The sequence below is a fragment of the Bos indicus x Bos taurus genome, chromosome 13, assembly GCF_003369695.1.
Source record: "Bos indicus x Bos taurus breed Angus x Brahman F1 hybrid chromosome 13, Bos_hybrid_MaternalHap_v2.0, whole genome shotgun sequence".
In the NCBI taxonomy this organism is placed as follows: domain Eukaryota; kingdom Metazoa; phylum Chordata; class Mammalia; order Artiodactyla; family Bovidae; genus Bos; species Bos indicus x Bos taurus.
Genome location: NC_040088.1, coordinates 14,537,198 through 14,552,609, shown reverse-complemented (window position 1 = coordinate 14,552,609; position 15,412 = coordinate 14,537,198).

Sequence of the window (15,412 nt, the reverse complement as noted above, 5' to 3'; positions counted from 1 at the left end):
AGCTCCTAGAGGAAAGAGATTATACAATTCCAGTGTTCAGAACATGTATAGCTGACTGGGGCTTCCCGGGGGAAACTAGTGGTAAAGAGCCCACCTGCCAATGCAGGAGACTTGAGAGACACAGATTTGATCCTTGGTCAGGAAGATCCCCTGGAGAAGGGCACAGCAACCCATGCCAGTATTCTTGCCTGGAGAATTCCAGGGACAGAGGAGCCCAGAGAGTTACAGTCCATGGGGTCACACAGAGACAGACATGACTGAAGCGACTTAGCACACACAGTATCCAGAATAATTAATAGTGCATCGTGAATGCTTAATAAATCAGGACAGTGACCTGGGTTCAAATCTTGCCCCTGCTACTTCCTACGTATGATATATTGGCATTTCTGATCCTTAATTTCCTCTTCCATTAAATAGAGAGACTCTACTTATAGGGTGGTTATGAGAATTAAATGGGTCTACAGACTGAGTGCTTACAGAAGTGCCTGATACACAGTGAAGACCAATGATACCTGAGGTGATGGTGACATAATCTATTGGTTGCTTGCTCTTATCTGTTCACTCTTCTTTCTTGCTAACAGAACCATGCTTTGTCAAGATCAAACATGGAAATCCTGTTCCACTTTGCCTGAAATCAGTCTGGCATGTGTCCCAGTCTGGTCAATGAAGTATAAGGGGTTTCTGCTGAAGGTGTATTACTCTAGTTCAAGGCATTGAGACTTTTTAAAGCTTGACTTTAATCTCCACAAGGACTGAATCTTTTTTTCTTTTTTCATGGTTTAATCTTACTTATAGACATAACCCTTCCAAATCTCAAACCAGACTGTGATGGGAGGTTATCTTGGACAGCCCTGAACTCCTAATTGTGTTCCTACAGTTCCATTAGGCTATAAAAGCTCAGCTGTTCATCAGCCTCTCTGCTACCTATTCAGGTGGTTCAGAAAGCTATACTTCTCTGATTTCGCCTCTCAATTCTTCAGATTTTAAAAGCACTCTAGCTGTTATAGTTGTTCTTGAAGGGATGTTGATCAGCATGTCGTGGTCTGGAAGAAGGAAGAGCCAACTTTCAATATTCATGAGGATTATGGAAAGACATGCTGATAATATAATTTCTAGATTAAAAGGTCTGACAAATGAGCTAATACCAAGCTGGAAGCTGAACAGTTAAGAGTTCCTGGGCAGGAAACACAAGGAAAGATAATGAAAGAAGGGAATAAAGAAAAGCAAACAAAAGGATGAAAGGTGAAAAGTCAAAGACCTCATAGTCCAGATATTCTTATTTATCTCCAGTTTATATCAAGGACCGGCTTTAAAAGTGATTTGCTCAGGGGCTTCCCTGGTGGTCCAGTGGTCAGGAATCTGCCTGCAAGTGCAAAGGACACAGGCTTGATCTCTGATCCAGGAAGATCCCACATGCCATGAAGCGACTAAAGCCCATGTACCACAGCTACTCAGCCCGAGTTCTAGAGCACATGGGCCACAACTACTGAAGCCCCTGTGCCCCGGAGCCTGTGGTCTGCAACGAGAGAAGCCACCGCACCAAAACTAGAGAGTAGCCCCCACTCTCCACAGCTAGAGAAAGCCCAAGAGCAGCAACAAAGACCTAGCACAGCCAAAGATAAATAAATAGATAAACATTTTAAAGTAAATAACTAGCTCAAAATGTATGCATGCCACAGATACTGGAGTCAGTTTTGAATTTGGGACTTTTTGACTCTAGCCTGTGTTTAGCTCCCTTCTCAACAAGACAATCTGACTTCATACTCTCGACCTCCCAAAGTCTTCTAATTCCTGAACCCTAGTACCAATCTGAGCTCTCTGATCCAACTAAAAACATCAGCTCTTGAACATGATCTTCTAATCTCTCTCTACTTTCCTTTGACCATAGAGAACTGCCTTATTCCACCGAGAGTGGTCAATCCATGCTAACTAATCTCAGTTCTCATTCCTGTTCTCTCCTCTGGATTGTTCTCTGCCACCATGGGAATGAATATGAGGAATTCAAAGGATGTTAAGAAGGCAGCCTTAAAGATCATTAAGAGAGTGGAAGGACAATATCTATCTCTTTCTGTCTCTCTTCCTCTGCCTTTCTTCCTGTCCTTTCTTTCCTTCTTTCCTTTCTCCCTCCCTACCCCTCCCTTTCTTTCTTTCTTTCCTTGAAAAAATATTGTCTCAACAAGTACCGGGTTCTACTGGCATTGCTAAGAACTGAGGTGGACTGAATGGTGTAATTCCTATTCGTCTGGACCATGGAGACACACGGACACAGGCTTAGGTTGTGTTTCCAAGCTTATCACCCTGGGACAAAGGTTCAGATCCATAGAAGACCCATAAAGAAGGCAAAGGGTCTAAGTCATAGATGAGGCCTGCTGTTGCTTCTGAGGCCAGTCTAGAGTTCTCAGATTTCCTAGAGATGTGTCTACGCCATCAATGCAAAAGAGGAGCTTTGGCAATTGTTCCATGACTCCTCATTATCTTTGAGCAATAATGTTACTTTGGGCTAAACTGACCTAGTTTCTAAGACCCCATTCCACCAGAACCTTCCAGCTCTCCACTTCCCTTGGCCACAACCCAGACTGCACAGAGACATGACAGCTGAGCAGAAGCCCTGCCAATTAGAGGAATCTGCCCTTCAGCATGCCTGGCAGGAGAGAGCCAGAACATCTGACCCAAGAAAGAGATCCATCCAAGTCTTTAAAAATGTATGCACTTTATTTTTCAAATTCTGAACATGAGTTAGAGCCAAACTGATCAGATGACTAAGTGAGGGTTGCATGTCTTCAAATGCCTGGATGGAACCCATTGAAATGGTACCTGCCCCTGGCCTGCCTCCCATCCTCCTAAGTCTCCTTCGTAGCTGTGTCTAGTTTGACTCTGAGGGTACACTTGAAGGCAAGTTATTTGTGGTTGTATGTAATTAGTCTGATTGACTCTTAGGGCCAAGGTGCTTCCATTTGTTTTGAAGAAGTTCTGTCTTTCGGTCATTTTTTCTTTCATTAGCTCACAATGAAGCCAAGTGCAATATAATTACATCTTGGTGTAACAAATCCGATGTGAAAGTGACTTCATTGCATTTGATACTATCTTTGATGTAAACCCCTCTGTGCTTTAAAGTGAGACATGGGTTCATCCCTTTAACGCAAGCAGGACCTCCATTGCTAAAAGCGAAATTTCAATGGAAGAAGAATGTAAATGTTTGGGAGAGTTCTTCCCTAGAAGAAGCACAGGATTCTGGAGTAAACCTGGGTGGGAAGGAAGGTGAGGCAGGCTAAGCTTGTGAAGTGGAAAGGCTCTCTTCCTCCATCTTTGAGCTGAAATTCACTCCTTTATAACTTTTGCCCATTTGTGGTTGCTGTTCCCTTTGAAATAATGCCAAGCGAGATTCTTTCCCCGTAACAAGCTTTCAATTAATTGCATTCAGAGATCATGCCCTCTTATCCTTTCCCTGTGTCTTCTGTTCCTCAGGTTGAACATTTTCCATTCTTTCAACTATTTCTGATATGGCATTTTGGCAGGAGGAAACGAGGGTGGGAAAAAAAAATTGTGTGAATAAGTACTCCGTGTACGCTTCAGTAAACGGCGGATCTTTCTCTGACCTGTAAGCCAACATTCTGACACCAGATCAGAGTACGCACTTGGAGTGGCATGTCACAGGCAGCATTCCAAGCCTCTGCCTGTGAGGGGAAGCAAGAAAAACTGGCCAAAATATTTGTGCCCACATTAATTAAGAAATGTTTTGTCTTCACTGATTTTCATATGGAACTGACCTTTTTTTTTCTTTTCAGCCCACTCCTTAGCATTATTAAAACTTTTATATTTTAAGCTCTTAATGTATCTTTCCTTAAGATGCATTTGGAATGATTTTAGTACTTAAAACATAGCCCTGTAAATGTGCTTTAGAGCCTCATGGCCTTTTTATTTATTTTTTATTTCCTGAAATAAAAACGAATAAATACTCTTAACAAATGTCTCTGTTTTCTGAAACTGTGGAACCAGAGCAAAGCCAGACATCAAAACAGGGCTCCAAACCAGGCACAAATTAACATAATTTAAATTGAATTTCTATCATGCTTACGCTCGGTTGTATCCTACTCTGCAACCCTTTGGACTGTAGCCCACCAGGCTCCTCTGTCCATGGGATTTTTTAAGGCAAGAACACTGTGATGGGTTGCCATTTCCTTTTCCAAGGAATCTTCCCAACCTAGGGATCAAACCCATGTCTCCTGTGTCTCCAGCAGTGCAGGCGGCTTGCTTACCCATTGAGCCACTGGGAAAGCCCCAGAAGACTTGAAGCATGCAAATAATATGAATAATAGAGAGTTTGGAAATGAGGCTGGTCTCATGTGTGTGCTAAGTTGCTTCAGTCGAGTCCAACTCTTTGCAACCCCATAGATGGTAGCCCACCTCCACCTATCTTTTCTGACTTTTTAGCCTGAAAGAAACCAGAGGAGGATGAGGAACAAATATACTACATGTCCCACTCTTAGGTGAATTTGGTGGTTAAACTTGTAATTAAACATATAACTGTATTCCTATGTTCAATAAAGCTGAGTGCATCTTCTAGTTTTACTACTACTTTTATCAACAACAGAAATAACTATAATGTTCCTAATTGTGCATGAAAGTGATTTTAATATTTCAATATTCATTTGATGGTGAATTACACTTTAAAGTAGATTTTAAAATCATGTTGAATGTGATCTTCTAAGTTTTCTAAGAAATATAATGAAGTGTTAACATTTTTAAGTGTCTTTTCAAGTTGTATTGATGTTATTAAATATTATTTACATATTATTTAATTATTGCTCTCACTGGAATTATTTATAATTAATTAAGGTGATGTCCCAGTGGAGTCTGTAAGTTGGTGATGACAGTGGTGATGACAATTTTTCAATCTCTGTGAATCCCACACACAAAGTGACAGCAAAGCTACATAACAAAAATCTAAGCCACTAATAATCATATATAACCAAACCAGATGACCAGCTATCCCCATGAAGCACAAAATTAAAATGGATTGGTCAAAGGTATACAGGCAGGTGTACAACACGAGTAGAACCTACATCAGCTTCTTCTGTGGGAAGCAACCAACATCTGCTTCTTCTGTGGGAAGAAAAAGAAGAAAGAAATAGAACATCTGACAAAGCAGAGAAGAGAAAAACCAAAATGGCCATCAGAGACTCAGTGTGCAGCACAGAGAGCTGTGGTTTCTGCCAGCCCCACAGTGGGTGAGCGTAAAGCACGAGGTAATGTCCGCAGGCAAGGATGAAGAATTCTGGGCATCGTAACCTCTCAACACTAGCCAAGCTCCCCTTGAAGACAAATGAGCACAATGATGAAGAGTTTCTGGGACAGAATCCTCATTGATCAGAGCAAAGACAATTGAGATGAGGAAAATTCAAGTTTCATATCAAAGTAAAGGAGATGAACAAGGCCCAGGGACAGATGTTAGAAATCAAACTGGCATATGTTTTAACAACAGAAATGGGGCTTTGTAAAGCTAGAAAAATTATAACAATGTCAAAAAAACTATGACTTCCTCTAAAAGTTTGAAAAAACTAATAATTTCACAAAAAGTGAACAAGAATTAAAAAAACCATAAGAACTAGTTCCCAGTAGACAACAAATATACACAAAAGACCTGCTTGCAACAAAAGACAGATTATTCCTAAATGAGTTAAGAGATATTAAGAATATGATACATAAAATGAAATATTTTTACATGTGAAATTCAGTTATGATGGATAAGAAAGAAATCTTTGACTTATTCTTTTCCTGAGTACCTTAAACATGTTAGTCCATGTCTTTGTTTCTGGCATAGAGAATTGCAGCTGAAGAGTGTGATGCCAGTATAATATTATTTTTGTTGTAAGTTTTTTGTGTTTTTCCCTAGGTTCCAAAAGGATTGTTTATTTTTGTTTCAAATCCAGACATTTTACTGAGATATTAATGCTGGCTCTTCTAAGACAGTTTGTTAACATATGTTCTGTGTTTTTTCAATATGTAATTTTAATTTTATATTGCATATTTTACTGTGAGATACTACGCATTTTAATTTTTAGGAAAGTTTTTCTTCCACAGGGACTGTTATTATACATTTGCTGAATATTCTTTGCCTATATTCAATATTTGTTCTTTATTCTATGGTTATCTTTGATCTTTTTTTCTAAAACATTCTGAAAGGTGCTCTAATCTCTGAGTTTTATATATATATATATATATATATATATATATATATATATATATATAATCTGACTTCTTTAGCATTTGCCAATTTTCCTGGGATGCATAATCCCATCATGACTGACTTTTCAAGCTATGAACATGATGTCTCTGAATACAGACTTGAGAAGAAATGCTCAGAAGCATATTATTATATTACATTATTTAATATCTACACTGTAAAGGAATAATAGACATAAATAACCTCAAGATCACAGATAATGGTAAAAACTAGCAAATTAATTAGAGAGTAGACTGGAAAAAGTCAGTTTTCATTCCAATCCCAAAGAAAGGCAATGCCAAAAGCATGTTCAAGCTACCGCATAATTGCACTCATCTCACATGCTAGCAATGGAAAAGGCAATGGCAACCCACTCCAGTACTCTTGCCTAGAAAATCTCATGGATGGAGGAGCCCGGTGGTCTTCAGTCCATGGGGTTGCGAAGAGTAGGACAGGACTGAGTGACTTCACTTTCACTTTTCACTTTCATGCACTGGAGAAGGAAATGGCAACCCACTCCAGTGTTCTTGCCTGGAGAATCCCAGGGACGGTGAAGCCTGGTGGGCTGCTGTCTATGGTGTCGCACAGAGTTGGACACGACTGAAGTGACTTAGCAGCAGCAGCACATGCTAGCAAAGTAATGCTCAAAATTCTCCAAGCCAGGCTTCAATAGTATGTGAACCATGAACTTCCAGATGGTCAAGCTGGACTTAGGAAAGGCAGAAGAACCAGAGATCAAATTGCCAACATCTGCTACATCATAGAAAAAGAAAGAGAATTTCGGAAAAGCATCTACTTCTGCTTCATTGACTATGCTAAAACCTTTGACTGTGTGGATCACAATAAACTGGAAAATTCTGAAAGAGATGGGAATACCAGACCACCTGACCTGCCTCCTGGGAAATCTGTATGCAGGTCAAGAAGCAATAGTTAGAAATGGACATGGAACCACAGACTGGTTCCAAATAGGGAAAGGAGTACATCAAAGCTGTATATTTTCACCCTGCTTATTTAACTTATATGCAGAGTACATCATGAGAAACACTGGGCTGGATGAAACACAAGATGGAATTAAGATTGCCGGGAGAAATATCAATAACCTCAGATATGCAGATGACACCACCCTTATGGTAGAAAGTGAAGAAGAACTAAAGAGCCTCCTGAGGAAAGTGAAAGAGGAGAGTGAAAAAGTTGGCATAAAACTCAACATTCAGAAAACTAAGATCATGGCATCTGGTCCCATCACTTCATGGCAAATAGATGGAGAAACAATAGAAACAGTGTCAGACTTTATATTTTGGGGCTCTAAAATCACTGCAGATGGTGACTGCAGCCATGAAATTAAAAGATGCTTACTCCTTGGAAGAAAAGTTATGACCAACCTAGACAGCATATTAAAAAGCAGAGACATTACTTTGCCAACAAAGGTCCATTTAGTCAAAGCTATGGTTTTTCCAATAGTCATGTATGAATGTGAGAGTTGGACTATAAAAAAAGCTGAACACCAAAAAATTGATGCTTTTGAACTGTGGTGTTGGAGAAGACTCCTGAGAGTCCCTTGGACTGCAAGGAGATCCAACCAGTCCATCCTAAAGGAAATCAGTCCTGAATATTCACTGGCAGGACTGATGCTGAAGCTCCAATGCTTTGGCCACCTGATGCAAAAAACTGACTCACTGGAAAAGACCCTGATTCTGGGAAAGATTGAAGGTAGGAGGAGAAGGGGATGACAGAGGATGAGATAGTTGGATGGCATCACCAACTCAATGGACATGAGTTTGAGTAAACTCCAGGAGTTGGTAATGGACAGGGAAGCCTGGCCTGCTGCAGTCCATGGGTCGCAAAGTTTCAGACATGACTGAGTGACTGAACTGAACTGAATTGAGTCTTGAGTAGTATTATTTTTGTTTTTTTTTTAATAATTCACTTAAGTATAAATTTATATAATTTAATTTTTAATAATATCTATTTAACAACTGGCTCCCCTGGTAGCTCAGCTGGTAAAGAATCTGCCTGCAATGCAGGAGAATCTGGTTCGATTCCTGGGTCAGGAAGATTCACTGGAGAAGGGATAGGCTACCCACTCCAGTATTCTTGGGCTTCCCTGGTGGCCAGATGGTAAAGAATCTGCTCACGATGTGGGATACCAGGGTTGGTAAGATTGCCTGGAGGAGGGAATGGACACCCACACCAGTATTCTGGCCTAGAGAATTCCATGGGGTTACAAAAAGTCAGACATGACTGAAAGTGACTGGTGACATTCCTAAAATTTTGACAGTAGGCTCTTGGAAAGTCAGTACAAGTTGGGTTCAACACATTGAAGGTGTTTCAAAGGTCATGTCAGACTCTTTGCAACCCCATGGACTATAGCCTGCCAGGCTCCTCTGTCCTTGGAATCCTCCAGGCAAGAATACTAGAGTGGGTAGCCATTCTCTTCTCCAGGAGATCTTCCCAACTTAGGGATTGAATCCAGGTCTCCTGAATTGCAGGCGGATTCTTTACTGTCTGGGCCACCAGGGAAGTACCAACACATTGATCATGCTTTATTTACTTTAGCCCTCTAGTGACAATGTTTTGTGTTGTTATTGTTTTCTTGTATTAAATATTACTGTGGAAACACCTGAAGTTGATTTTCTTTAACATGACAATTAAACTAACAGTTTGTCCCACTTCATACTTTTAAGCCCATAGAAATTCTATATAAAGTAAATATTAAATAAATCATATTTAATGAGCTAAGAGAGATCTCCATGTGTGAGAGGGGAAAAATAAAATTAATGCCAGAGTGATAATCTGGACATGTTTCAGGGACAAGATTCAAGGATTAGAAGAGGCATAGATCCTAAGAGTTTGGTGCTGAGGATCTAATGCCCATCCATGTGGAGTGGCTATAATTCAAACTTCACCTGGTCCTCATGGTTTATAAAAGCTCCATCCATCAGCCCAGGACAATTAGCCTGATGTCTAGGGCTTTGGATGAAGAAAAAGAAAAGTCACTGGCAAAAAAAGAAAAACTCCAAACCCACACCAGGAATAAATATGTGGTCCAACTTTAAACTAGATGAATAGCCCATTAGCAGTAGGTCCACATTGTTGTTCAATACCTTAAGTCATATCTGACTCTTTTGCAACCCCATGGACTGCAGCAAGTCAGATTCCTTTGTCCCCCACTATCTCCTGGAGCTTGCCCAAATTCATTTCCATTGAGTTGGTGATGCTATCTAACCGTCTTATCCTCTGTGGCCCCCTTCTCCTTTTGCCTTCAATCTTTTCCAACATTAGGGTCTTTTCCAATGAGTCATATTTTTGCATCAAGTAGCCAAAGTATATGACTTCCCTGGTGGCTCAGATGGTAAAGCATTTGCCTACAATGCAGGAGACCCAAGTTCAATCCCTGGGTAGGGAAGATACTCTGGAGAAGGAAATGGCAACCCACTCCAGTACTCTTGCCTGGAAAATCCCATGGATGGAGAAGCCTAGTAGACTACAGTCAATGGGGTCACATGGAGAAGGAAATGGCAAGGAGCTTCAGCTTCAGCAACAATCCTTCTAATGAATATTAGGTGGTTTTCTTTAGGTTTGACCAGTTTGATCTCCTTCAAGTCCAAGGGACTCTTCAAGAGTCTTCTACAGCACCACAATTCAAAGGCATCAATTCTTCAGCACTCAGCCTTCTTTATGGCCCAACTCCCACATTAGTACATGACTACTGGAAAAACCATAGCTTTGACTATATGGACCTTTGTTAGCAAGATGATTTCTATGCTTTTTAATATGCAATAGGTCCAGAAATTAACCTAAAAACTGCTTCACAGCCAGTAAAACCCCTGAGCTTCCTATGGAGGGCCCTCATCATAAGCAATTTTGAAGTCATATGATAGCAAAGCCTTCACAAGGCAAGATATGCAGAACTTCCACAGAATAGTTCATCCTTTTAGAAGATGAGTTTAATGTCAAGAAGAATGAACTAATTAAGATAAGATCCAAAAAGGTCCTGATGACCCAGCAAAAAAAAAAAAAAAAGCTTTAGCCATCCAAGAATTAATAAAATAATATGTAAACACTTAAATACCCAAATCAATAAAGCATTAGATATGATTTTTAAATAACAGAACCCTATGAAAAAAAACTAGTGAATTTTAAAGATAACCAGCTAGAATTTATGGATATAAAAAGTAATTTGTTCATGAAAGGCTTTTTAAAAGTTAATAAGTGAATTAAAGAGGAGATTGGATGCAGCTGAAGAGAGAAGTGATAAAATGGAAGGTGGGGAATAGAAGTCATTTCAAAAAGACATAGGTCATTTACAAAAAAATATTCATAACAACAAATAACCAATACTATGAATTAACTTTCCCTGATAATAGTATAATTAAAAGGAAATATAAAAATAACAACTAAAACAATCCACACACTTCTGTAAAAATGTTTTAAAGGTATGAAAAAAAGAGTCAAAAAAAGAAATAAAAAATGGAGATTGCAAAACATTTAGACTTGAATGACCATGAAGGCAGCACAAATAAAATCTGTGAAAAGTAGCTGGAGCAAGTGTTAGAGAAAAATGGAGAGCTCTGAACACAAACATTAGAAAGAAAGGAAGATGAAAACTTAATGGACTAAAAGTTCAATGCAACAAATTAGAAAAAATAAAAGTACATTAAAACTAAAGAAAATATGAAGCTAGAAATAACAATGATCAGAGGAGAAGTTAATTAAACAGAAAAACTAACTAAGATCAATGGATCCAAAAGCTAATTTCCTGGATGATCAATAAAATAGACAAATATCCTTCAGAACAAATGAAACATATAAAATGTTAAGGTATAAATGAGCACATTAAAAAAAGAGAGACATATATACACACATGGCAAAATTTTTAAGAGAACATAGTAGACTCCAATAATTTTGTAAAGTTATGTGAAATGGACAATTTCTTTTTAAATATAATTAAATACAAATTTCAGTTGATTTTAGAGATGACTATCCTTTAAAGAATAGCTAATCTGTATATTATAAACTGTCCAAATTACAGAAGAACATTAAAAAAAAAAGAAACACTCTTTAAAGTCCTTTTATAAGACATATAACTTCAAAACCAAAAATGGACCAGAAACATAAACAATAATAAAAATAAAGATATTGATAACAAGAATAGCTTCAAGTTATTATGAGCCTTTTATTTTTTTAATTTAATTTTATTTAACTTTACAATATTGTATTGGTTTTGCCATATATCAGAATGAATCTGCTACAGGTATACATGATGCTTGGGGCTGGTGCACTGGGACGACCCAGAGGGATGGTATGGGGAGGGAGGAGGGTTCAGGATGGGGAACACATGTATTATGAGCCTTTTAAAAGTGATTTACATGTGTGGCATCACTGACACGATGGACATGAGTTTGAGTAGGCTCCGAAAGTTGATGATGAACAGGGAAGCCTGGCCTGCTACAGTCTTGGGTTCCCAAAGAGTCGGATACGGCTGAGCAACTGAACTGAATTGAACTGACATGTATAAACTTTTCTCATAACGAATCTATGAGATAAGGAATATGATCATCCCCATGCTGCAGATGAGGAAACTTTGGCAGAGAAACAGTGACTAACTCACCCAAGGTCACCCAGATAGATCATGCTGCAGTCCCAAAAGTTACCCCAGACAGTCAAGTTTCATATCCTCTGCTCTTAACCACAGGCTCCAGCTTTTTAAATAAAATATTAGCAAAATAAATGCAGCAATGTATTTTTAGGACAAAACGATGATGTGGAGTTGGAGAAGATGTCCAGAGCCCTTCTCAGTGGCTGATTCACATTCCTGTAATATGCAACCTCCAGTCCATCTTCCAAGTCTCCAAAACAATTTCTAAACCGGCAAATATATCTTTCCTCTCCAGCAACTGTTCAATGTCAGATGTGTTCCCTTTCCATCTCATTCTGCACTGGTTTTATAGACATAATATTCACTGATCATGTCACCTCCTTTCTACCCATCTATCCTGCTCAAAAACCATTCAGTGATTTTCCATTGGTTTTAGCTTAATGAGTAAATCTCTCAGCATGGCCTACAAGGTCTGTTCACAGCTGATCTCTCCAACATCATCAAGGATCATATTCTCTCTGCCTTCCTTCCTGACTTTAGCCACACTGAACTACTTTCCTGTCTTGAACTTGACTGCAGGTATTCATTCTGCTGCTCAGATCTCATGTCAACCATCACTTCTGGAGAAAAATCTTCCCCTATGAGACCCATCTCTCCAGACTAGATTGGCTTCCCTTGTTTAATCTCTCATAACATTCTATATCTCTCCTGGGGAACACTAGGTGTATCTGTAAATCCATATGTACTAGTGAGATAATTTTATTTGTCTTTCTCTTGCCCACGAAAATGTAAAGTGCAAGAGGGCAAGGACTATGTATTTTCTTTTCTAACATTTATTCCTTGGTGTGTAACTCAGTGTTTTTACTTTATTGGACTAATTAATGAATTATTAACAGAGAAGAAGGAAAGGATGGTACATTATTTTTTAATGGCTGCAATTATTCTCCTCCCTATATCCACATTCCTTGCAATATGATTTTGCTACTGTTTCCTTTAAGATGCAGAATCCATTTCCAAAACCCTTGAACCCAGGCTGGCTGTGTGATTTTTTTTGCTCAATACAATGCAGAAGAGGAAATGATGTACCATTTCTATACCTATGCTTCAAAAGATGCTGTGAACCTCTGCTTTCTCTCTTGGACTATTGTGACTGCCATGGGAACAAGCCAAGGTTAGCCTAATGGAGAATGAGAAACCACAGAGGAAGTCTCAACATCCTGTGTATCCTAGTCAAGACCATCCAAGACCAACCTGATGGCTTCAGACCCAAAACAAGACCCAGCCAATGTCAGTTGAGCCTGGCCCACAGAACCAAGACTGTTCAGATAACAGTTGTGGTCTTTCTTCTCTCTTTACTCTAGATAGCCTTCCCTGGAACTGGACACCAGCAACATTCAGCTATGAACCTAGATTCTGTTCAGACATAGCTCTCATAATTTGGTTGGGCTCTTTGACCACCAAAGCTAGGCCCATTTGGTGTTCATTTCCCTGAAATGGCCATAGTGATTGGAATTGTCCCCTGTGACACCCAGGAGTCCAGACCTACATCCAATCTGTTTCTGTAACCCCACCTCTGACAAACCTATAGACCATTGAGTCTCTTCCCTCAGCCAGTGAGGAGGTCCTAACACATCTCATGAAAAGGTACTCAAAAGTCAAGACTGGGATGTTGCTTGAGTTTTTTTTTTTTTTTTTTTAATTATAAATTGCAAAGTACTCTACAAGGTCTCAGTGTTATCATCATGATTATTTCATTATCATCCAGTCCTTCCTGCCAAGAGATGCTGCCATGTTCGGGAACTTCTTGAAAGGGAGACTGGATTTCTAGGAGCCTTCTAGGTCTAAGAAGTGAAAATCCTGTGGATACACTGAATTCAGTTAGAACTGGACATGGAACAACAGACTGGTTCCAAATAGGAAAAGGAGTACATCAAGGCTGTAGACTGTCACTGTGCTTATTTAACTTATATGCAGAGAACATCATGAGAAACTCTGGGCTGGATGAAGCACAAGATGGAATTAAGATTCCCCGGAGAAATATCAATAACCTCAGATATGCAGATGACACCACCCTATGGCAGAAAGTGAAGAAGAACTAAAGAGCCTCTTGAGGAAAGTGAAAGAGAAGAGTGAAAAAGTTGGCTTAAAACTCAACATTCAGAAAACTAAGATCATGGCATCCAGTCCAATCACTTCATGGCAAATAGATGGAGAAACAGTGGAAACAGTGGCTGATTTTATTTTTGGGGGCTCCAAAATCACTGCAGATGGTGACTACAGCCATGAAATTAAAAGACGCTTACTCCTTGGAAGGAAAGTTATGACCAACCTAGACAGCATATTAAAAAGCAGAGGCATTACTTTGCCAACAAAGATCCGTCTAGTCAAAGCTATGGTTTTTCCAGTAGTCAAGTACGGGTTTGAGAGTTGGACTATAAAGAAAGCTGAGCACCAAAGAATTGATGCTTTTGAACTGTGGTGTTGGAGAAGACTCTTGGGAGTCCCTTAGACTGCAAGGAGATCCAACCAGTCCATCCTAAAAGAAATCAGTCCTGAATATTCACTGGAAGGACTGATGCTGAAGCTGAAACTCCAACGCTTTGGCCACCTGATGGGAGGAACTGACTCACTGGAAAAGACCCTGATGCTGGGAAAGATTGAAGGTGGGAGGAGAAGGGGATGACAGAGGATGAGATCGTTGGATGGCATCATTGACTTAATGGACATGAGTTTGAGTAAACTCCAGGAGTTGGTGATGGGCAGGGAAGCTTGGCGTGCTGCAGTCTATGGGGTCGCAAAGAGTCAGACATGACTGAGTGACTGAACTGAACTGAACTGAACACTGAATTCCATGAAAAAAATAAAGCAAGACCCATGAAAATCAGGTAAAACTCTGTCTTTGGCATTAACCCAATATTATTCGATGTAAAATCTTCTCTTCTTGTTGGTAGCAATAAAAAAGATGAAGCAACCAAAATTTTGTCAGCTGGATGGGCTAGAGTTTTTTCACCAATGTTAAAAAGGGTGGGCAAATAATAGTATTAGCTACAAATGCTCTGGGCTTCCCTGGTGGCTCAGTGTAGAACCCGCCTGCCAATTCAGGAGATGCAGGTTTGATCCCTGGGTCAGGAAGATCCCCTGGAGAAGGAAATGGCAACCCACTCCAGTATTCTTGCCTGAGAAATCCCATGGACAAAGGAAAGTGACGGGCTACAATCCATGGGTCACAAAGAGTCTGACACGACTGAGCAATTAAACAACAGCACAATAGCAAATGCTCTACGTGGCACTCACTCTGTCTTAGGCAGTGTTCTGAGCACTCCACTGGCCTTATTTATTCTCAAGACCGACTAATGGGTGAGTACTATAATTATCCCCATTTCACATATGATGGAGCCAAGGCATAGGATGACCAGTTACTCTAAGTCACAAAGCCAGTACTGGGATGCAAGATGCAGACATCCAAATCTAGGCCAGGAGTCCGTGCCTTAAAATCCTGTTTCCGAAGTGTAGAAGCTCCAGTCCATCCCTCCTCAGTACCCTGCTTCGTATTACAGAGATGAAACATAGCTTGATTGCCAGGCAGACTC